Here is a 24,964-nt window from a genome sequence, read left to right as displayed (position 1 = left end):
TAAAATGAACGCGCAAAAGTAGTCCAAGTCTTATGGCTTAAAGGTAAATTTGGCCGGAAACTAAATATTTTCCTCAATGTTTCTAATTTTCCGAGATCACACTAAGGCACAACAAAAAAGAGCATACACATAAGAAAAATCCTTTATTTTTGTTTATGGTTTGTCCAGATTGCACAGAGTCGCGGGGCAAAGAGCATACGCAGAAATGAAAGGTATAAATCTGGTAATAAAAAAATTATACTATAAACCAAAATAAACAGAGAGATAAATAACTATAACTGCAAATAAAGATTGTATACCTTCAGATCTTAAAAATGACGTAGCTAGGGCTACCGGAAACCTTTTCACGTGAAACGAAAAGGGTTACCCACTGGAATAGATGCTCCTAACATAATATAGTCCTCTCAACCCCAAAGTTCTCAGAAACAGTAGATCTAGGAAACGACAGTCAGATGCAGTTCTATCAGCTTCAGATTTGGATCACCAACAGATGTGGCCCTCGAATAGCTCTGATACCATGTAGGAATTTACAAGGTAAGTTCCCTATATAGAACACCAAAGGAAACCGCTCACAAATAGATCATAGATCAGTACACTAGTATTCTTGACGTGCTTAAAACCCTTAAAGAGGGAAACAATCCACGGCTTGAGCCAACGCGTCCACTTCAGGCAATTTATTAATGTAAAAGAAAGAAAAATTACATAAGCTTCTCTCATGAACGGCCACCTAATAAATGACCCTCCATTCTCTTTAAATAGAGATCATGGACCAATCGAGTGTTAAGCCACGGATCAAGTGGCGGTAATACCGAGGAGAGAATGAACCGTCGGATCACTTCATGTCTAGAACATATCGTGACTATCTGATTGTAAGTTACAAAAAGTACATACTAAAGAAACACACTTTACCTAACTATACACTAGACCAAGTTATACTTAATTATTTCTTATGTGTTGGAATATCCTGACAGGTGAATCAGTATTTCATTTCAATTAGTTAAATATTTAAACTTTCATACCATTAAATGTCATTAGCATCAAATTAAAACATAAATCAACATCACATCACAAGAATAAAACATAAGAAATTTTTAGGTGGAAACCCTTTCGGGAAAAAAGCCACTGAATGCTTTCTAATATAATTTATGAGTACAACATTTATGAAATCCAACTTAAGAGAAACTCTGACTTCCTAGTACTCTGTTAAAAAAAAACATTGTATTTATCAGGAAGCTCCAACTATTGAAAGGATACTCTAACACCTTGGTTTTATCAACTCCAACTAAAAGGATGCTCCAACACACTACAAGCTCCAACTTGTCCTAACACCACCCTACCACCTTGAAGTATTTCCAGACTCCAACCTAAGGGAGACTTCACTCTACACCTTGAACCACCGAACCACCCTGAAAATAAAAGAAAAATGTGGGCTCTCGTACCAGGGACAATGACCCACTTACAATGATTTTCAAATACACCCTTTCTCTAATGTATGCCTCAGATATGCAATGGCGTGCCAAAATTTATCAAACGGTCAAACTTTAGAACTGCTTCTTATATATTTATTTAGGTCTTCTATCATCAATAACAACTTAATCATAAATTGAACAATTTACAAAACTTGTGTCATAACTCAAGTAATTTTGTTTATGAGAAGTGTGCAACTGATTGCTTCAGGTTCTACCAAATGTTCTACCCCGAAGATGCCCTTTTCTACCACTGATTTCCAAATGTTTTTCCTTGGAGATGCCCCTTTTCTTCCCTTTCCTTTCGTCAAAGTTATACCTCTGAACAAAATTTTCAATTTGACAAATTTTAGCAGGACTTTGTAACAGTGTGTAACTGAGTCTCTTAATAGTGTAATTTTAAAGTTTGACCTTGATTCCTTTTTTCTTATAGAGGCTTCTCTTCTCTTATCTAGAAAGACTTAGAGTTTCTCTTGAAGAAGATGCAAACATAACTATAGCCCTCGTTCAAAAGTTTGGACCTCAAACATGGTCTTTATACTATCCACAAATGCAATGAAATCCTTCCTCGAAATAGCTTGGAGATACCTCTAACAAGTCCTTGAAATTCAGTCGTAGTTATTTCTTATATAAGTATCAAGAGGTCCAAAACATACTTCAACAACAGCGTGAGAAGAATAAGAGAGAGACCTCTGAATAGGGCTCAGAAGGATAATTATGAGACCTCAAACATATGCTAATTTGATATAGAAAGTATTAGAAACCATGCCACGAGTATATGTCTACAATAGGGGGGATGAAAAATAGATTTGCTCAGCCTCAGAAAATGTCCTCAAAATTGTTGAAAATCGGGGCAGCTATGGGACGAATTTCCCCATAGGTAACCCTCTACCCCAACAAAAGCCCATCATGCCTAAAAAGTGAATCCAAATTGATAAGAGAAATATTATTATTAATGCGATACAAGTGTGGGCAAGAAAAAATATATATATATTTAAATATTATTGTGGGAAATTTTGAATTCAAAGTAATTCCCTCCAAGTTGCAAATCATCTCATGTCATCCTATCCTAGGGTCGTGACCCTTCATAGATGGAATGTAATATAAATTGACATCATTGGGCATTTGACTTTGACTATGAAAGAGTTCAGACTTAGTGTGGCACTATTCGGTGTTCTTTCTATGGTTCACAGACATGACTGGCTCACATATTCTTTTATGGTCAAACATTTTGTGGATCCTCATGTTAAATAAACAGTGGCCCGTTATTTCTTTGTGGATTGAACTATTATGTGGAATACGATATATTATTGTGGCTCATATTAAAGTCCAGTGGATCGCATTATTTACTTAGCTCGCTACATCATAATGGATATTACAGTGGATCGCATTATTTACTTGGCTCGCTACATTACAGTGGATCGCATTGTTTCCTTGGCTTGCTTGTATTTATTCTTGGCTCGAACTAACATATTTGTCGCTCAATTATATAGTGATATCATGGGTAATATTATAATGGCATAAATGGAATTGCTTATATATTAAGTGGAAATGCATATCTCTCTGAACATCTTTGATATGGTTCCTGTTAATAGTGACAACATCGCTAACCTCTGAGAATAATTTCTATGGTTCGTATTAACAATGACGGCATTGCAATACTCTGAGCATCTTTGCTATAATAGTGGCAGTATCGCTAATCTCTAAGTATCATCGTTATGGTTCGTACGACATTTTTATATCTCTATGGTGATATCTCTGCACATTGTATCTATGTGCATATTATTACATTTTAGTGGCATCAGTATATCTCTCTGATGGTATCTATGCACATCATATTACATTCTAGTGGCATCTTTATATCTATGTGGTGGTATCTTTGTACATCGTATCTCTATGCATTGTATTACATTGTAGTGGCATCATTATATCTATGTGGTGGTATCTCTATCCATCATATTTTTTTGCATCATATTTCACTGTAAGAGCATCATTATATATTTATGGTGGTATCTTTGTACATATTATCTTTGTGCATTGGCATCGCTATATTTATTAGGTGGCATCAATACACTATTCAGTGGCTTCGCTTTATATATATGTAGTTCGCTATCACAATGGATTTGAGGCTCGACTATGGCTCACATAGTGACTCTAAGGATCAACATTATACAGAGAGATAATGATTTATACAACAGTGAGATATGACCTAGAGGTATAACATTATCCTGGACATGAGAATGACCTTAACACGGTAGTGACTTAGATGCATGGCAATATCAATGAACTTGTTATATAACAATGACGTTGTTGCATAACAATGATGGATGACAATGACAGTGCCCTTGATATGACAAAAACCTAGTATGGAAAGTGACCCTTGGTATGGAAGTGACCTCAAGTCAGTATGAAAATAGCATTATATGTACAGGTATGTATGGCATCTCATATGACAGTGCAGTGATGTATGACTTGACATGACAGGGATGTAAGTTTGATTTATGAGGATCATGTATGATCCCTTGGGATGGCCTTAGGAGGCACGATGTGGTTGATGTATCTCAATGTTATTGTACTTTGTATCTCAACTAAACATTTGATGAATATCTAATAGACGACAAGTGTGGTTGGGTTTTCCCCCTTGTGGAGCTTTTCCCTAGTCTCTGACCTAAATCCTGGTTTCTCTATTATGTATGTTGTTGGGTCCCTATAATACTAGTGATTACCCCATTACTATTGTAGTTGTATCCCTTATTAATATTGTTGTGCCCCTATTTTCCCCATATTGTTATTACTGTGCCCCATAGAATCCCTCTATTGTTATTTTTGTGGCTTTATATTATTATTGTTAGGTTGGTTGGGTTATATTGTGACCCCTTAGAATCCTATATATAGAAAGGAGGTTTTGTCATTTGAATCATCAAATAATTGTTCATTTGTGTAATGTAAAGGAGGTTTCCCCCTTGAAGAGGCTGAATTCTAAGGCGTTGATCTCTCTTTTCTATCTTTTTGTGAGCTAGTTTCATAACATTTGGTATCAGAGCTTTGGATTCTAGGGTTTCGCTGCTCCAAACAGGTCATCGTGGCATTTTCACTATAACTTTTTTTGTTCGACGTTTCAGAAGCTAAAAAAAAAAAAACAAATTTGAGAAGAAATTTCGCTGAATATTGGGTCTGAATTTCAGAGCTTTTCGCACTATATTTGCGGAGATATGATCTGAGGAAGTTGGTCTTTTTGCAGGCTCCTGAATTACATTCCAAACAAGTGACCTAGGGAAAATTGTCATAACTTTCTCTCTGAGCATCAGATTGAAATTTCGTAAGAAGGTATAGAAAGAGGACGGACTGTAGTTTCTTGTATATATTTTTTAGAGCCAAAGGTTGAAATAGTGACTCGTGGCACGTCGTACAAGTTCGCTCTACTGAACTAGTCTATAATCAGGTCATCTTGGGAGATTGTGCATAACTCTTCCTTGGAGAATCCAATTTGGATCAGACTGGTGGCATTGGAAAGAGGACACAGAGGGCTACTACAGGTCACAATTTCAAAACTAGATGATCCGAAATTGCAGAGATACATCAGATTCAATATCAAGCTTCTACAAAGTGAAAAAAGGTGTGTAGTTTTTTTTAAATTTTTGCATAAGCTTGGTTTGAAAAATTAGTTTGAATCGGTAATTGATGCCCCGAGGAAAGAAAATGCAAACACCTAGTAAGCAACCTGAAATCTCTAGCATGACTCATGAAGAAGAGGAAGAAATGCAACATGATATATCAAAATTACGAGACCAAGTGCAACAAGTGTCACTTGCACAAAAAGCAACAGAATCTAAGATGGATGGTTTAAGGAAAGATGTAGAAGCTAATATGGATGGTTTAAAGAAAGGTGTAGAAGCTAAGATGGATTGTTTAAAGAAATGCATAGAAGCTAAGATGGATGGCATGGAAGCTAAGATGAATGGCATGGACGCTAAAATTGATGGCATGGATGATAAGATGGAAGAATTCAAGATAAATATGAATAAGTTGCTACAAGAAATGGTCACTAATGGTGAAAGGGTAGTAAAGGAAACTCATGATGAGAACAAAAGAAATGTTAATCATGATTCCATAGACTCTAATTTTGGATCGAAGACCCACCATATTCCAAAAATCGATATGAGAAAGTTTGATGGCAAGGATCCCGCAACATGGATATTACAGATGGAGAAATTTTTCGATCTCATTAATGTGCAAAACACACAAAAGGTACGTATTGCAACTTTATATTTGGAACCAAATCAATTTGTATGGTATCAATGGCTTTGCTCTCGTAAACAAATTATCACTTGGGCAATTTTTACAGAATAGACAGCACATTATGAGGATACAAAAAGCAACACTTTTTTTAGCCAATTGATAAGTCTCAAACAAAAGGGTTCAATAATGGAACACATTGAGGAGTTCCAAAAATTGAACATAAGGGTAAAAAAATATTCCAGAGGAGCATAGGATTGATGTGTTCATATGGACTTTAAAGGATAATATCCAACATGATGTTCACCTTTGGGAACCTGATTCATTAGAGAAGGCATTCAGGTTAGCAAGAAAAATGGAAAGCAAAATTATGGCAACCAGGAAGCATACCACTCATAACTATAAAGATGGAAGTGTTGTTGCACCTAGTCTTCTGCAACCTATAAGGTTGACACCACAAAAATTGGAAGAAAAAAGAGCAAAAGGGCTTTGTTACAATTATGATAGCAAATACACTAAAGGTCATAAGTGTGCTGAGAAGAAATTATTCTACATAGATTGTGAAGAGAAAGAAGAAAAGGAGCAAGAAAGGTCAAAAGAAGAGGATATACTCCAGGAACAAAGCCTAGATAAAGAAGAAATGAACCCGACCATATCTTGTAATTCATTGGCGGGAATTACCACTCCTCAAACCATCAAGATAGAAGGACAAATCAAGAAGAAAAAGGTAATAGTGTTGATTGATTCAGGAAGTACCCACAATTTTATTCATTGTAAGGTAGCAAAAGAATTGAATTGCTTCTTATATCCAGCACCAGAGTGTCAAGTGATGGTTGCAAATGGAGGAACAATAAATTGCTATGGAAAGTGCCATAATATCAAGCTATCCATGGGAGAATATGTATTGACTAGCCCAATGCTTTCCATTCCAATGGGAGGTGCTGATGTTGTACTAGGAGTCCAATGGCTACAATCCTTGGGTACAATAGCTTTTAATTTTCAAGAACTTTTCATGAAATTTTCTGTGGAAGGAAAGGAGGTTGAATTAAGGGGTATTGTAGGGAAACCGGGAAATATAATCAGCTCTAACAGTATGACAAAGCTTCTAAAAAAGGAACAAAGAGGTGTAATTGCACAATTATGTTCGCTAGATGTTTCCATGTTGGAATCATCTGTTTCTCCAAATCTCCAAAAAGTCTTGGACAATCATTCCAAGGTATTTGAGACTCCCAAAGGTCTCCCACCTATTCGTGATCATGATCATGCTATTCATCTGATTCCAGGAAGCGTTCCTCCAAACATCAGGCCGTACAGATATCCCTATGCCGAAAAGAGTGAAATTGAATGTATGGTTGAAGAAATGCTAGAGGCTAGTATAATTCAACCGAGTCAAAGTTCTTTCTCTGCTCCAGTAGTATTCGTGCACAAGAAAGATGGATCATGGCGCATGTGTCTGGATTATAGGGAGCTCAACAAGCTCACTATTAAAAATAAGTTTCCCATTACTGTCATTGATGAATTACTGGATGAATTGCATGGATCAATTTACTTCACCAAGTTGGATCTTCGTTCAGGATATCATCAAATCAGAATGAAGACTGAAGACATTCCGAAAATAGCATTTAGAACTCATGTGGGTCATTATGAATTTTTGGTCATGCCTTTTGACGTTACCAATGCACCTTCAAGATTTCAAGGTTTGATGAATTCCATTTTCAAACCATTCCTTAGAAAAATTGTGTTAGTATTTTTTGATGATATGCTAATCTACAGCAAGTCTTGGAAGGATCATGTTGAACATGTTGACAGGGTGCTACAACTATTGGAGGAGAAACAATTATATGCAAAAAGATCCAAATGTTTCTTTGGAGTACAAGAGGTGGAATATCTGGGTCATATTGTATCTCATGAAGGAGTTAAGGTAGACCCTAGCAAAATTAAAGCCATTAAGGAATGGAAAATCCCCACATCCATAAAGCATCTGCAAGGATTTCTTGGGTTGACAGGGTATTATCACAAGTTTGTTAAGAATTATGGGAGAATAATGGCACCTCTAATAGCATTATTGAAGAAAGATGCATTTTCATGGACTCTAGAAGCAACAAAGGCCTTTGAGCATCTTAAAGAGGCAATGTGCCCAGCACCGGTCTTAGCTACACCAGACTTCACAAAAAACTTTATTGTGGAATGTGATGCTTCAGGAAATGGAATTGGTGTTGTTTTAATGCAAGATGAAAGACCCATTGCTTTTGAAAGTCATCCAATCCAGGGAAAGTTTTTACACAAAGCTATTTATGAGAAGGAAATGTTGGCAATACTCTATGCACTTAAGAAATGGTGACCCTACCTAATGGGAAGACACTTCAAGGTATAAACGGATCATGATAGCCTTAAATACTTTTTAGAACAAAGATTATCCTCTGAAGAGCAACAAAAGTGGGTCACAAAGATGTTGGGTTATGACTTTGAAATCATCTACAAAAAAGGGAAGCAAAATGTGGTGGCAGATGCACTCTCAAGAAAGGATGAGGATGTGGAAGCATTGTTGTGCGCGATTTCTATTATCCAACCAAATTGGATAAATGAAGCAAGGGAGGAATGGAAGAACGAAGAAGAAGTGTGGGCACTTATTCGAAAGTTACAACAAGACTCCATTACGTCTGATACATTTAGCTGGCAAAATAATTCATTATGGTACAAAGATCGCTTATACCTCTGTAAGAATTCCCAGCTAAAACAAAATATTCTAATGGAATTGCACACTTCTCCGTTATGAGGGCACTCAGGATTTTTAAAAACTTACCACAGGGTTAAGAAGGAATTATTTTAGGAGGGCCTTAAATCAGATATTCAAAAGTTTGTGGCGGAATGTTTGGTTTGCCAACAAAATAAAGTTGAAACAATTAAGACACCGGGTCTATTACAACCTTTATCCATTCCAATCCAACGTTGGGAGGAGGTTTCAATGGATTTTATCATAGGTTTACCCAAGTCTGAGGGAAAGAGTGTCATCATGGTGGTAGTTGACAGACTTACCAAGTATGCACACTTTTGTGCATTATCACATCCATTTAAAGCCAGTACAGGTTCTACTGCATTTATGGAAACAACTCAAAAGCTACATGGAAACCCAAAGATTATTGTAAGTGACAGAGATCCCATTTTCACTAGAAATTTTTGGACAGAATTATTTTCTTGTCTTGCTACTCAGTTAGCTCATAGCTCATCTTATCATCCTCAATCTGATGGGCAAACTGAGATAGTAAACAAATGTTTGGAAGGATATCTTCGTTGCTTTGTATCTGATAAACAGACACAATGTCTCAAATGGTTGCCTCTGGCTGAATGGTGGTATAACACTTCCTTCCATACAGAAACAAAAATGACCCCATTTATGGCACTTTATGGATATCAGCCACCATCCATCACATCATATTTAAGAGAAAATTCTAAGGTTCAAGCAGTAGAACATCACATCGAACATCAACAACAAGTCCTCCAACTCTTAAAGGATAACCTCGTGTTGGCACAAAATAGAATGAAACAATAGGCAGATCAACATCGCAACGAAAGAAGTTTTGATGTAGGTGATTGGGTATTCCTATGGCTACAACCATATAAGAAAATGTCCCTCAAGCAAGCTAAGAAGGATAATAAATTATCACCAAAGTATTATGGTCCGTACAAGGTGTTGCAAAAGATTGGTACTATGGCATACAAATTGGAGCTTCCTGCAACTTCTCGATTGCATCCAGTTTTCCATGTTTCATGTTTAAAGAAGGTTATAGGCGACAAGCTCCCAGTTCAAACAATATTTCTAGAGCTTGACAAGGAAGGAAAAATTATATTGGAACCATAAGCAGTCACAGAAACAGGAACTCGATAGTTACGAAATTGATCAATTTCAAAGTATCTTATCAAGTGGAAGAACTTATATGCTGAATATTCCACATGGGATGATGAGAATTTTATACAGAAGCATCCAGAACTACTCAAGCGTTGAGGACAACACTTGTTTGAAGGAGAGGGGCATGTTGGGTCCCTATAATACTAGTGATTACCCCATTACTACTGTAGTTGTATCCCTTATTAATATTGTTGTGCCCCTATTGTCCCCATATTGTTATTACTGTGCCCCATAGAATCCCTCTATTGTTATTTTTGTGGCTTTATATTATTATTGTTAGGTTGGCTGGGTTATATTGTGACTCCTTAGACTCCTATATATAGAAAGGAGGTTTTGTCATTTGAACCATCCAAGAATTTTTCATTTGCGTAATGTAAAGGAGGTTGCCCCCTCGAAGAGGCTGAATTCTAAGGCGTTGATCTCTCTTTTCTATCTTTTTGTGAGCTGGTTTCATAACATATGCTTTTCTTTTGTTGTTCCTTATTGTTTTGTTGCATTTTTGATGTTTATTGTTCTCTCTACACAATTGCTAATGATGTTATGATGTTATGGGGTTATGTAATATGTAAATGATGAAAAGTTTGAAAATGCAATTATCTATAGCAGAGAACAATCTAGCCCTAAAAATTATCATGGTATCAAAGCTAAGCTGAAGAAAATTCATTGATATCACCCTTAGGAAGACACATATGATGGATTCTATGGTCAACCAGAGTGAAAGGGATGAACATGGCAGAGACCTAAAAGAAATCTAGGGATTCATAATTTCTTTATATGATATGATCAATAAGAATTTATTAATTTATTTCGGACAGATTCAGAGAAACCTTAAATGGACTCGTCTCCTACATAATAGGAGATCATATTATGTAGTCGTCATCTTGTTCATTGATAAGTTGGGATTGGCTATCGATGAAAGAGATTAAGATTATAGTTTGTGTTTAGGATGGTGAATTTCATCTAAGGACGACATTGTCATATGTTTTATTAACCGTGGTAACTAAAGGAGACATGATTAAGAGGGAGATGATATCTTCCTACAATCCTCATCAAAGATAAGTACTTTCAAGACTTATGTTATTTCTTTATGAAACTACTCCTCTTTAGATTTATCATTTTTTTATTATTGTTCATTCTTCCTACATGAATATTTGAATGATTCTCTCACTAAATTCATGGATGAGGATGTTATAAAGGAAAGTAGATATTCAAGATCATCAAGATGCAGAATGGTGCACAAAGAGTAATATCCAAGAGGGAGTTGGTGCAGGATAATGAAGAATCCACTCTCCTACTTAGGAAAAATATGATAGTGTTGCCTCATCATCAAAAATACTTCATTATGTGTATTTATTTTATTATTTCTCTTTCTCTTGTCTTTAGGTCAAGAGGTACATCAAATGGATGGAAGGACCTAGTCCTTTATATTGAGATTGAGAAGGATACGAAGCCATCCCATGATTGGATTAGGCACTTGAAAGTTATACAAGAGCTCAGACCTTGAAGGAAGGATCACAAGTTGATATCTATGATTGAAGAAGCTTCTGATTCAAAGGGAGTATATTTTCAGGTTAAATACAACATTCTGTGAGAACAATATGTCCTTCATGCAAGGATCATTTTAGATGAAAAGATGTAGTAATGGCAGATGCTTCTGCAATATCAAGCTCAATAGTAATAAGGAAGATACTTTTAAAGGAAGAGGATTGTGAGGAGGTCCTAACACCTTTTGTCATATGTATATGAATATGGCTTACTCCATGATAGTTAAGGAAGTAGCATACTTAAGGCCACCTCAAGGATTTGAGGCACATAAGAAGAGACTCATGATTTCAAACCAAAGTAATTCCCATATGAACTCAAGCAAGTCTCGTGGGCCCAGCATGCCTGGTTTGATGGAAATTTGATGCAGACTTTTACCTCTCTTCAAGGTTGAAGATATGTCCTTAATGTTTGGTTTTGTATATGCTAAGCTTATTTCTAATAGGGTCAAATCATCTCATTAGTACCAAAGAGGGAGTTGACCTCAATGCCTTGGAAATCCACTTATTAAGAAGTGTATCATTGAGATGATGAGGACTTCCTTTCAAAGAGAAGTATATTAACAGAGATTTGGCATGATGATTTACACTGAAGTAGTTGAGAGAGACTCCTCTTCATATTCATATTTGATGGATCCCATGATGAGTTGGAAGTCAGATGAATTCTTGCTTTGCAGCATGAGCCAAATAAAACATGGATATGTATATTGGGTTGCTAAACATGTGTTGATATTTCTACATGAAACTATTAATTATGGACTGAGACACACTATCGGAAACTTGATGGATACATTGATGCCAACTAAAAAAAAAAATTGATGTGGAGAGGAAAATCACATATGGGTGTTGTTGTAGCTTGGGGTCTTCCATGATTTCCTCGATGAGTCGAAAACAAAATTCTATTGATTTGAGTACAGCTTAGGAAGAAAATATTATTGCTATCATGGCTAGTTGTGAGACAGTATGATTGAGAAAGTGCATTAGAGAGTTGTTTGAGCATGTGTTGGACATGACTATGGTATACTGCGATAATATGAGTGGGATCTAAATTTCAGATAATCCCATGTTTTATGACCAGTCCAAGAATTTTGAGGTTAGATATCACTATATTGGGGATATGGTGCAAAGGGAGCAATGAGGCTCCAACATTGATTTGTTGTGGAATTGAAACAGTGAGGCTTGAACAGATGATCTAGTTGCTAACATTATTAACAAGCCTTTTCCAAAAGGGAAGTTCTTGGTCTACAAAGAGAAACTTGGATTGATGGATGTGACCCTCCTGGGAAAGGGTCACAACTAATCGAGAACACTAAGATATTCTATCCCCCTATCTCATCTCCCAAGGCGAGAATGGAGTCGGAGAGCTCCTAGGGTTGAGGGAACTTTGGACAATAGGTAGTGTGTGATCCTTAACTCTCATGGTAAATGGTATCTCTCTTATTGTCACTGTAAGGTGTGTGCATGATCTTGTCACTTATGACAAGTGGGTATATCCCCCTACCATCAAGTCTGCTACTTGATATATTATACCCCAGTGTTACACAGTAATTTGTCACCGTCCCTGTTACCCCTTCTCCCGCACATTGGAGGACTTATTCCGGGACCTGTGAGAAGTGACATAACCTGAAAAAACTTGCATTGTATCCCCTTGAGTATGTACTTCATATGCCCTGAAGACACCTTTTGCAAAATACCCATAAGAATAGCCCTTTTTCCATTGGCGCGGGTTCACTGTGTATCACTCACGCCAATAGGGGAAATCCTCCAAAGAGGGCGCGCCAGTTGGCGCTCTGTATCAGAGTCACACTCGCGCCAGCCCAGTTGGGTAAAGTTTTTAACAAACAAACTTACGAAGGTTCTTCCTAACCTATTCATGAACTGATTCCATCTTGAGTTAGTTCAATTGGGCTTCGAATCTCCATAGAAGGGAAGTAGTTGTCCACCTCTCATGGAAGCTTCTTAGTGATAAAGCCAATCCCATGAATCTTTTGGATGACCCTAACTCCTTCTCCTCTATCTATAAAACCTTGTCCTTTTGCCTTTGACAAGTTAGTCTCCAAGTTCCAAATTCTAAGTCCCAAAGTCTAAGAATTGCTAAGCTTATGCTACAAGAAGTCTTCTTCATTCCCATGAAGCTAAATCTAAAGTGAGGAGATTCTTGTCCAAGTAACCAAGGAGAGAGAGAGGCTTGTTCCCCATTCCCAACAAGTTTTGCAAGGCATGTGCTGCTGATCACCCAGCCAAAGGAGGATTTGACGTCAGAACTATGGTTGTATTCTTCTTTGTTGTTTATCAATAATAGACGACTATCATTATGGTTCCACTCTTATTGTCTTTGTAATGATGATTGAGTTATATCCTTTCTGACTGATATATAGTTGCATCTATTGGATTTTATGCTTGTATTTGTGTCATTCTTTGCATGTGCAGGTGTCCGTTCACGAGGATTGTGGGGATTGTGACCAGCCGGAGCAAAGGAACGGGAGCGACGACTCTTCTACAAGTACTAGCGTTGGAATCCAGGTAGGCCCTCATCATCGGTCTTTGATTTGCAATTAGGAACCTGCGTGTTAGCATTGTTTGATTGTTGCTAGACCCCATTTGGGCTAGTAGGGATCGCCTCTGTCCGCAGAGGGGATTTACCTCCACAACAATTTGGCGACTCCACTGGGGAGTTGGCTTTTTGCCTTGTTGTTTGTTTTGTCTTGTTGTTTGATTTGTAAACTTTAGACGGAGCCTGAAGTATGGCCAGATAGCCTTCGAAACGTTATTGCTCCGCATTAGCAAAGTAGATCAACGCCACTTCAGTCCATCTCCGGTTTGGTTTACGAACTGAACGGCTTGGAACTTGCCTTGTTTCTTGGTTGTTTCTTGGTTTCTCCTGCTTAGTTAGCCTTCTGGGTTGAGTCCCTGTGTTGCTTCTTGCCCCTCGGTGTACCTGGGTACTGTTGACTTAGCTTTGGCTCGTTTGTTTTTATTTTTCCATAGCAAACTCGGCTAGCGCTATTTTATAGCATTACAGTCGCGCCAGTTGGCGCTTGTTGCACATTGACAACCCGCGCCAATACCTGAAAGGCGCTAGTTTCAGCCTGACAGTCGCGCTAGGCCTGGGAACTTTTGAAGTTTGCTTGGCTGTGAGCCCTCTGAGCTTAGTTTTTGTTCTGGGTACCTTTTTTAGACTACTTGAGTGTGTTGGAGTGTGATTTGACTGGCTTTGATCTTTACCCTTTGGGTGTTTTCTTTTTTCTATCGATTTCACATTTCTAGCCCTAGGGCATCTAGTGGCTTTGTGTGTCAAGCCTTCCTCAGGTGTTTTAATCTTCTAGTGGTCCAGTCAATTCTTTGATTAATCCCTTGCACTTGTTTGGTGGTTGTAAATCATTTTGTTGCATTATTTGGGTGACTTGCTTTGTCTTCACTTGAATTCCGTTTTGTCTCACTTTGAGCCTAGATTACACGGCTCATTGGTGTCTTTGGGATCTTTCTTGTTTTTTGGAGTTTTGATTTGTGATTTAGGGAACTGAATGTGCTTGTATTGAATAGAATTTGTTTTTTGTCATTTCTCAAAGTTGTTTAGTGCGTTTTGCCATCAACAAAAGAAAAAATCTCTTTTGCTTTGTATTAGTTAATGAGAATTAGAACTTTTCATTTTGATTAGTGATTAGTGATCTTAAAGAAAAGTTTGTTAATTTCCATTAGCTGCATTAGGGAAGTTCTTTGTTGTTTTGTGATCATTTCGTTTGCGTGAAAGCTCTCAAACCCTCTCGTAACTAGCATTCATCGAATGAAATGACATATTTTGGCATATAGTTTGCATTTAGGGAATTTTGAGAGATTACATACGGTAAGGCCTGAAAACTAAAACCTAATACAAGATCAACTTTAAAATGAACTGAATAAATCTAACAACGCATTGGAACATAACGCACACGTTTAGAGGTCTAGGCTAGAGACGTGCTCCGGCGTCGTTAAACCTAGTCACTTTTGTTTCACTCAAGGTTGGGTGATTCCTCCTTCCGTGACGCAATAGTGGTCTAGTATGAATTTGAGCTCCCACGTACCGTCGAGTATATGGGGAGACCCCACTAGGTTATCATCCTTTATCCATAGGAAGCCGTGTCTACCGCCTTACAAGCCGTAACGCACCGAACACAACATTCGGGAAGATTGACTGCCGTACGGAAAGTCCTTGGTTTTCATATGATTGCCAAGGTGTATATGCAGTTTTACGGATTTGTTTGGTAAACCCTTTTGCCTAGCTCTCCAGAGTAGTCACTTTCGTTCCTTTTTGGACTCCCTAAAAGAAAAGGTCCATCTGAGCACTTGTCACTTCAGGCTCATTAAATATTCGAAGGCGACTAGAGTCATCTTTTGTCCTTTTCTCGACTCTTTAAAAATGAAAACGTCAAGTTTTGTTCCTGTGTCTTAAAATTTATTCGGCCATGATTCACATTTACCCGGTTAGATCTTGTTTGAATTAGCTTGAGTAGGGTTCTTTCTCATTTTTTATGGCAACCTTCCCCGACTCTACCAGCCAAGGTGTTCCCCCAAATGGAAACCCTAGTCCATTTCCTTCTTTTGGAAATGTCGGTGCTCCGTATATGGCAACTTTTTCTTTGCCTGGATTAACCATCGGTTTGCCCGTTTGGTTGTTCTCAACCTCTGTGGTCTCTAATGTCTCAACTACTGGTCAATCAGTTCCTCCACCCAAACAACATCATGTTGATTCCAAGGTGGACCTCTCCCCTTCTTCGCCCGTTTCTACATCCTCGTCTTCTACTTCGCCTGGTGAAAGTCTGGATTCAAGTAACCAGGTGGCTAAGAAAAAGAAGAAGAAGACGAAGAAGAAGTCTCATAAGCGAGAGGCTAAAAGTGCAGTTACTGCCCCAAATCCATCCCAGGTCGAAACACCTTCCGCCCCCCCGCGGAAGGTTAAGTTTCCTTGTAAGTTGTGCAAGGGTGACCATCTTCTTCGTGATTGTCCTGGTATTCCCAGGATCCTTGAAGTATGGTCTCGCGATCCAGCTCGTCCCTCATCGTCCTCTGAAGCTCATGGCGATGCCACCCTATCAACTGACAACATTCAGAAGAAAGGGAAGATTCGAATCCCCTGTAGACTATGTGAAGGAAACCATCCCCTTCACCTTTGTCCGCTCATGGATAAAGCTTCCGCTGTTTTGGAAAGTCTTACTGCTTCTTCACCCTAACTTCCTGTTGGTTATCAGAGGCTCTCTTCTAAATCCCTCCTTGTGGACAAAGAGATCGACTTAGATTCTTCTCTTGTCTGTCCTCCTCCTTCCGAACCTGGCTATACCAAGCCTGCTCCAAACCAACCATTGGTCGAAGAGAGTATCGACCTGGGTTTACCACCTGTTGATTACTCTGTTCCGAAGGAGCATCATGATTCTACTACTCATGTTCTTCTTGTCTCGTCAAATTCTCCTGAGTCTCAGAACGACCCTCCTATCCTCGCTGATCAAGAGGGTCCTTCTTCGTCTCCTGTAGCGCGGGGGGGCAATCGTATGATTCCCCCACCAAGTAGTTCAATCGTTTCCTTTGACTGGAGTCATTTGACTACATTCCACCTTCCATCCCATGTTCCTTTCCAGATTACAGTACATGCCTATGATAAGGCAATAACTGGCACTGTCTTGGATGAGGGTGCATCTGTCAGTCTCATGCCTTTCACTACTTGGCAAGCTTTGGGCTCCCCACAGCTTGTGCCAGTCACACAGAATCTGTTGGCGTTTGACGGAGGAACCAGTCAACCATTAGGGATCCTCCCGAAGTTTCCTGTTACTTTGGGAGGCAAAACCGTCTATATAGACATACTGGTTACCCAAGGTGCTCCAGATTTCAGTCTTCTCCTTGGCCGTGACTATGTTTATGCCATGGGGGCCCTTGTCTCTTCACTTTTCCGTGTGGTTTTTTTTCCACACGACAGAAGAATTGTCACTATAGATAAATTATCGTTCTTTAATCCCCCGGTGCCTCCTACACAGCTGCCATCCCCTCCTGGTTTTTATCCATCGGTTGTATCTGCCCCACTGTAGGTCAACTACGTGGCTACTTATCCCGTGCCCGTATCTAGCGATGATGCCGTCGTGCATAATGTCCTGGGGGCATTGGGTCCTAACTTCCAAGATGTTTTCGTTCCACCGGAAGTGACATTCTTGGAAGCAACGACTTCTTGTTCATTATGATGAAGTTCGTTTGGAGCATAGTTCCTTTCCTATGTCAAGCTCCTTAAAAAATGAAACTAGGTATGGTCGGAGCATAGTTCCTTTCCTACGTCAAGCTCCTTAAAAAATGAAACTAGGTTTGGTCTGGTCAGAGCATAGTTCACTTTCCTATGTCAAGCTCCTTAACAAATGAAACTAGGTGTCACGAGAATAGTTCTTCTAAGTGTGTCAACCTCGTTAAAATAATGAAACATGAGCTCGTGCAATTCGAGTGTGATCAAAATATTGTCAACCTTCACTCCATTTTCAATGGACTAAAGCTTGGGGGGCATGTACCTCGAATTGAGACATCATGCTGGGGGGCATGCCCGTTTTCCCTTGTTTTCAAGCATAGTTTGCATGTGTGTGCTTTTAAGCTTGCATAAAAATAAAATCCATTTCCAAGCATAGTTTACATATGTGTTGTTATGTGTGCTTTTAAGCTTGTGTAAAAATAAAATATGTGATTAAATACATTTCACATTGGGTCGTTCATTATGCAACTGATACATTAGATTACATTTGTGTTAGACATCTGCATAGCATATAAAAACATCATCACATGTAAAAGCTCCATCCAAAATAGGCATATGTATATATATATATATATATATATATATATATATATATATATATATATGTGTCGAAATGTTTGCACAGCGTGCATCACATAGATCAAAAAATAATACATGTTCGTCTTAATACATCCGGAGACGACATGTCTCTCAAAAAATATGCATGGAAATAAAGCCTAGATATCTAATCCCTATGGTGCTCATGGTAGCACGTCACTGCTCGCACTAAACGTCTCAGGAGTCGGTGGATGCGATTGGGCACCCCCACCGTGTACCTCTGATATGCTAATGGGACATCCACTAGCCGAGCATAATCCAGGATCCCTCGAGTGATACCCTCAAGGTTCTGGATGAGTTCCCCTCTATCACCACCCTCCTCCTGAGGATCTGCTGCAGCCTGGTGTCTCCTCGCAATAGGAGACATGCCAGCTAGGCGTTCTGGGCCAACATCTGCATACACAAATAACCGTTGTTAGAACGAACATGTATTAACAAAAAAATCATAAAACACAAAATCAAAATGAGGTCATACCTATCTCCTCATCCCAATCCTCTCCCTCTGGCAATGGGAGATCAGGGTCACCGGTGAAGTCTGTCCCCACATACGGCCAGTCCTCCACCATGATCAATTGGCGGCGAAGCCACCCAAAAAACTCAGGTCTGAATGACATCTGCTGACTGCCCCCCCCTCTCGGCATCAGTGCCGCCCAACGAGCCAGCCTCGGCTCTCGAGGTGCCGGGTCAGGAACAAGGGCCCCTTGGCCCTGGAAGAGTGGCACACGTTCCAAGAAGAACATCACCAAGATGGAGCCATACCCGAACTGTTGCATCTTGCCGCGCTTGGCCTTTGTTAGCTGCCTCTTCATATTGGTCGTCACTGCTGACGCCCAATTGAAGACCGTCGGGTTAAGACACTCTATCGCCAGTATCAGGTGATTCTTCATAGCCTCATGGGGCACCTGTGCCCCCGCAGCTCGTGTGATGGTGAATAACAGAGCTCTGAGTGTTAAGTCCTAAACAGTGGGGATATCCACTTTCGAGCTGCCCGACCCATATCTTGCCCCTGGGCAAACTCGAGCCTTCACCTCTTCCATCTTCTCCCCGGATGGCTACTACCAGTCAATCGGGGCACCAGCCCTCTACGCGACAATCCAGTGATGAAATAGATGTTAGACACGTCTAATTCCAGTACTTGGTCCCGTATGCGGAACACTTGATCATGTTCATCCCATAAGTTGATCAAATATTGCAAGAGCTTTGGCTGAGCTCGTAGATAAGACAGGAGGAAGTATTTCTTGAGCCCGCAAGCTCTAAGCGCTTCCATGCATTTTTCATCTGCTAGGGCCAATGTGTCTACTTGGTCATGTTCTCTTTCTTTCCATACAACTACCATTTTTGCGTGTTTTCCTGCAATCACAAGGTCAAAGAATTGAATTAGACCCTTGGGAAATTTAAAAATGCAGTAAAATGCCTTTAGAATTGTTAAATTTTGAAGGAAAAGTCCGCGCGGCTGTTGGCGCGACTGTTTTTAAAACAGTTGTGCCCATGGGCGCGAGCCTTTATGGAAAATTGCCCCATTGGCGCGGGTCTGTGCCCGAAACCCGCGCCAATGGGCGCAACCCTCATTTTTGAAATCCCCTCCACAGAGGATGAAAAACAACCTAAAACAAATTCAAAACGGACAAAAATGGAGTAGGGGAAGAGGCCTCTTACCTGTCACTGACAGCGCTCCGAATGGTCACCTGGATTTGTTGCAATCGTCACCTAAAGGTCGCACACCAAAAGCCCTAATGTCACTCTCAAGAGGTAAAAGTGAAAAGTAATTTCATGTTTTTACCATTTTCAACTATTTTATCGCTTTTTTGACCCTCAATAGGTTTTAAAAGTCATTTTATGGATATTTTAATGTATATTTGTTTCGAAAATGGATTTTACACTGGTTTTTGTGCAGCGACAGGTGTTTGTGCGGCTTAGGCGATGAAACGAGTTGTATTTTATACTTTTTCGGACTCGGTAAATACACGAAAAAGTCACTCTGGAGTCATCTTTCTGCTCTTTTCTGACTCTCTAAACGTGAAAAGAACGCCGAGTTATTCCTCTCGACTCGTTAAATGTAAATGAGAGGCGGTCGTCTTTAAACCCTTTTCTGACCATGTAAAAACGAAAAGATCGTCGGACCCTTGTCATTTCAGGTTCATTAACGGTTACGAAGCGACGTGGTTTCGATCGCTTTTTTACTTTTTCAGGTCGAAATCACTACTCATGAAAAGTACTCCTCGACCGTAATGGTCGATCGGTTCTTTCAAGCATTGTTTTATACTTTTTCGGGCTCGAGAGACACAACTTTATGAAAAAGGACACCCCTGGAGTTTACTTTTCTGCTGTCTTTTCAAACTCTCTAAACATGAAAAGACGCCGAGTTTTTCCTCTGTCAGGCTCGTTAAAACTTGATGACATTGGATTCCGTCGAAATGACGCTTTACAAGCATATGCTATCCCCGTCAAGCTTGTTGATAAAAATAACTAGGGTACTCGCCAGAAATGGTGGGGAAAAATGGAACCACAATTATTGTCGTGTCGACAGTATGTCGCTCTTGAACATGGCACTTGTCTGCATTCGTGTCTGGGTGGGGACATCTCATCTTGTTTTTACACTTGCCTCCGTGGGTTTGGGTTATCCTGTTTGACCTCTCATCTGCTCATTACCTCGTCACCATGACCCTTGATCATTTGATGTCAAATACTACCAAGTCCACTGTCGTGCCGCCAATATGTTCAAGAGAAGTTGACCTCTACAGAATACTCAACCTCCCTCTGATACCTCACACAAAACATTTTTATCTTTCTCTGTCTCGTGTCGATGATGTGGGAAACATTATGGCCCACCTTCGATCAAGGTCACTTCCTGTCGACTTCAGCTCATTATCCAGGAAATTGACCTAGAGACTCCCTTCAGGTGCCTTGGAGCCTGCATGCCTCAATGGCAGGTTCTTCGTGTTCGACGCGAGGTTTTCATCATTGGCCTATGATCGAATGATTCTACGAGTGTTCGACGCCAGCTCACTGATTTGCACGCCGTAGATTGTACCTATAGTACCTTGAGGACCATTGTCATTATTGGTGGTACCTCTCGCGTCTGTTAATAGTTTTCATCATTGACTGGTAATCAGACGATGTTCTTGCATGTTCGACTTCGACTCCCATATTCGCATGCTTGAACTTGTACTTTGTTCGGGTCAAGATGGAGTGCAAGACCCTGGATTTTGTCTGTTGATATCCAGGTTGCGATTTTGTGGATTATTATGATCATTACATGACTCATTCATTGGATGGCTGCGACCATGCCTAAGTCTACTTATCGATCCTTAATGGGTGGCTACGCCCATACCTTGGATCTGGATTTTTATGTACTCTACAATGGATGGCTGCGCCCATACCACATACGTCATGTACTTGAGATATCAGTTGTACTTCTTCATGCAGGTTCTTCGGCAGCAGTGTTTTCAGTTGGCCATGTTCTTGTAAAGCATTTCACCCCTCTCTCTCTCTCCGGCTTCATGCTTTAGGGGGCATCTGTTACACAGTAATTTATCACCGTCCCTGTTACCCCTTCTCCCGCACATTGGAGGACTTATTCTGGGACCTGTGAGAAGTGACATAACCTGAAAACACTTGCATAGTATCCCTTTGAGTATGTACTTCATATGCCCTGAAGACACCTTCTGCAAAATACCCATAAAAATAGCCCTTTTTCCATTGGCGCAGGTTCACTATGTATCACTCGCGCCAATAGGGGAAATCCTCCAAAGAGGGCGCGCCAGCTGGTGCTCTGTATCAGAGTCGCACTCGCGCCAGCGCAGTTGGGTAAAGTTTTTAACAAACAAACTTACGAAGGTTCTTCCTAACCTATTCATGAACTGATTCCATCTTGAGTTAGTTCAGTTGGGCTTCGAATCTCCATAGAAGGGAAGTAGTTCTCCACCTCTCATGGAAGCTTCTTAGTGATAAAGCCAATCCCATGAATCTTTTGGATGACCCTAACTCCTTCTCCTCTATCTATAAAAGCTTGTCCTTTTGCCTTTGACAAGTTAGTCTCCAAGTTCCAAATTCTAAGTCCCAAAGTCTGAGAATTGCTAAGCTTATGCTACAAGAAGCCTTCTTCATTCCCATGAAGCTAAATCTAAAGTGAGGAGATTCTTGTCCAAGTAACCAAGGAGAGAGAGAGGCTTGTTCCCAATTCCCAACAAGCTTTGCAAGGCATGTGCTGCTGATCACCCAGCCAAAGGAGGATTTGACGTCAGAACTATGGTTGTATTCTTCTTTGTTGTTTATCAATAATAGACGACTATCATTATGGTTCCACTCTTATTGTCTTTGTAATGATGATTGAGTTATATCCTTTCTGACTGATATATAGTTGCATCTATTGGATTTTATGCTTGTATTTGTGTCGTTCTTTGCATGTGCAGGTGTCCGTTCACGAGGATCGTGGGGATTGTGACCAGCCGGAGCAAAGGAATGGGAGCGACGACTCTTCTACAAGTACTAGCGTTGGAATCCAGGTAGGCCCTCATCATCAGTCTTTGATTTGCAATTAGGAACCTGCGTATTAGCGTTGTTTGATTGTTGCTAGACCCCATTTGGGCTAGTAGGTATCGCCTCTGTCCGCAAAGGGGATTTACCTCCACAACACCAGTATGCATCCTACCCATATGTTGGGCTTGTTGGGATTGCCACTCATCTGGACAATGGGTGTGGAGACTTGATATAGTATGTGATCCTTACCATTTATGGTAAGTGGTATTTTTCTCAAGTGATGGGATGCAGGTGTTCTACCACTTGATTCTTACCTCTCATGGTAAGTGGTATCTCGCTTATTTTCATTGGTCAATAGGATAGTGTGTTATCCTTACCTCTCACTGTAAGTGGTATCTCGCCCATTGACATTGGATATAGGGTGATAGATATATCTCCCCTATGATGATTCGTCTTCTTTGGATCATGACGTCATTGTTCAGTTGAGATGAAGGACATGGAACTTGACCTGGAGACAAGTAGGTTTTGGAGGATCTAATCGATCTCCCCTACTGTCGATTGTGGATTATCTTATTTTACGAGAAAACATGAGATGATATGAAATGAGTTTAGACATGTTACAATAGACCTATACATCTGAGTTCATACTTATGATGCAAATGAAAATTCCTCCCTAACTGAGAGGGAGTGTTGAAAATTGGTTCAGTTATGGGACAAATTTCCCCATATGTAACCATCCTACCCCAACAAAATCCCATCAATACCCAAAATTGAATCCAAATTGATAAGAGAAATATTATTATTAATGTTGCACAAGTTTGGGCAAGAAAAAAAATTATTTAAATATTACTGTGAGAAAATTTGAATTCAAAGTAATTCCCTCCAAGTCGCAAATCCGCTCATGTTGGCCTACCCTAGGGTCGTGACCCTTCATACATGGAATTTAATATAAATTAACATCATTGGGCATTCGACTTTGATTATGAAAGAGTTTGGACTTAGTGTAGCACTATTTGATGTTATTTTTATGGTTCACATACATGAATGGCTCACATATTATTTTATGGTTTGAACATTCTACGGAGGCTCATGTTAAATAAATATTAGCTTGTCATTTATCTGTTGACTGAACTATTATGTGGCATACAATATATTAATGTGGCTTGTATTAAATTCTAGTGGATCGCATTATTTACTTAGCTCACTATATCATAGTGGATATTACAATGGATCTCATTATTTACTTGGCTCGCTACATTATAATGGATCGCATTGTTTCCTTGGCTCACTTGTATTTGTTCTTGGCTCAAACTAGGATCTTTGTGGCTCAATTATACAGTGGAATCAATGGAATTTCTTATATATATATATAAATTGGTAACGCATATCTCTATGGTATCTCAATGGAAATGCTAATCTCTAAGCATCTTCGCTATGGTTCGTATTAATAGTGGCAACATCACTAATCTCTTAGCATCATCTTTATGGTTTGTATTAAAAGTGATATAATTGCAAGACTCTAAGGATACTTTCTATAACAGTGTCGGTATCATTAATCTCTTAGCATCATCTTTATGGTGTGTATGACATCATTTTATCTCTTTGCTGGTATCTTTGTACATTGCATCTATGTGCATTGTATTATATTTTAGTGGCATTGTTATATCTTTGTGGTGATATCTTTGTACATTGTATCTTTGTGCATCGTATTACATTGTAGTGGCATCATTATATCTATGTGGCAGTATCTTTGTACATCATATATTTTTGCATCGTATTACATTGTAGTGGCATCGTTATATCTATGTGGTGGTATCTTTCTACATCATATTTATGTGCATCATATTTCATTGTAATAGCATCCTTATATATATATATGGTGGTATCTTTGAACATCGTATCTTTGTGCAGTGGCATCACTATATCTATGAGGTGGAATCACTACACTATTCAGTGGCTTTTCTCTATATCTATGTATCTCAATATCACAGTGACTTTGAGGCTCGACTATGGCTCACACAATGACTTTGAGGTTCAGCATTATGCAAAGAGACAGTGATTTATATAACAGCGAGATATGACCTAGATGTATAACATTATCCTTTACATGACAATGACCTTAACATGGCAATGACTTAGACATATGGTAGTATCAATGACCTTGTTATATAACAGCGACCTTGTTTCATAATAATGATGGATGGCAGTGACAGTGACAGTGCCCTTGATATGATAGAAACCTAGTATGGAAAGTGACCCTTGGTATGGAAGTGACCTCAAGTGAGTATGACAATGGCAGTGTATGGACAAGGATGTATGGCAACTCATATGACAGTGCATTGATGTATGATTTGACATGATAGGGATGTAGTTTCATTTATGAGGATCATGTTTGATCCCTTGGGTTGGCCCTAAGAGGCCTGATGTGGTTGATGTATCTCATTATTATTGCACTTTGTATCTCAATTGAACATTTGATGAA

This window comes from Pinus tabuliformis, chromosome X (genome assembly GCF_031772625.1).
Source record: "Pinus tabuliformis cultivar Carrire ecotype Pingquan chromosome X, CPIR1, whole genome shotgun sequence".
NCBI lineage: Eukaryota > Viridiplantae > Streptophyta > Pinopsida > Pinales > Pinaceae > Pinus > Pinus tabuliformis.
Note: the sequence above shows the minus strand (reverse complement) of the source record.